Source organism: Acyrthosiphon pisum, chromosome X (genome assembly GCF_005508785.2).
Source record: "Acyrthosiphon pisum isolate AL4f chromosome X, pea_aphid_22Mar2018_4r6ur, whole genome shotgun sequence".
NCBI classification, from domain to species: domain Eukaryota; kingdom Metazoa; phylum Arthropoda; class Insecta; order Hemiptera; family Aphididae; genus Acyrthosiphon; species Acyrthosiphon pisum.
Genome location: NC_042493.1, coordinates 47,834,609 through 47,835,869, shown reverse-complemented (window position 1 = coordinate 47,835,869; position 1,261 = coordinate 47,834,609).

The following is a 1,261-nucleotide window of genomic DNA, read 5'->3' as shown; positions in this document are numbered from 1 at the left end:
ATTTTTAAACCAACGGAGCTACACGTGTTTTGCCGAGTGTATAATTTGCTATATTATGCACTTGTAACTTGTAAGACGGAGACAACACATGCGGGTATAACATCCTCTTAATGGCTTTATATTACTGTACAATTTTTTACTATACAAAAAATATACATTTTTTTTATATCTAATGTCATTGTACGCGTACGTGGGTTTTTTTTTTGATTAACAATTTTGGATCGATGATATAGAATTTCGTTAAATCAAAAAAAGACGTAGTGTGTCTTATTTTTAACAGGCAATTTTTTTTATAACATTTTCAAAATTTTTAAACACGTAGTTGTACCAATAATTAAATCGACTTTATTTTTTCAAATGGTAACCACTATAGTATGTTTTGATGGATTCTGGAAAAACTTTTTGTTTGAACATTTTGGCAGTGAGACTATTATTTCCAGGCCAATAGGTAGTTTTTGGTAACCTATAAAATGCTATGAGATAAGCAGTGGTGCCAAAGTTTTCAAACTGTGGTCGGGCAATTTTAAAACTTCCCGGCCTCAATATCTTAATTATTTAATATAGAGGTACCCTAATATATACATTTATTTTTAATCACGGTTTAAATATACTCATGCTCATACATATACTAATTAAGTATACATACTCATACTCTATACCAAAAATAAACATTTTCTATAAACTTTATTTTTTGAAGTTTAACCACTAAACAAGGTTAAACGGGTTGAAAAGTGTGAAAATAGAAAAAACTGCCTAGCCGAAACCACTGTAGCTATAACTATAAAATTCGGTCAGTAGTTTTGTTTCATGATGTAGACATTCATTAAGAAAGGATGTTTAAAATTAATATTAATTAAGTAAATTAAGGATGCTTCCTGAAGTCCGATTTTAATGGATGTACAATGTACATGTCTGCACTATGTAGTTTGTTAGGAAACACTTCCAATTAAAAATGTGAATTATAGGACAGAGAAAATGTGTCGGACTACAGAAAGTATGTTTAATTCACTTTCACTTAATGATCTAATTATCTAAACGAACAAAAATTACGCTCGTTCACAGGTCCTTAAGAGGCTGTCAGCGCACTATTTGTTTTCTCTCTCTGGCTCACACGCAACATAAACAAAATGCATTTACGCAAAATGATTTTTTCTATGTATTTAAGTAATCTTAGAGTAAAGTCACCCATGACAAAAAAGTTAGAGAATAATACTTTTGAGGGAATGACATACAGGCGCGGATCTATGGGGGGGGGGGGGGG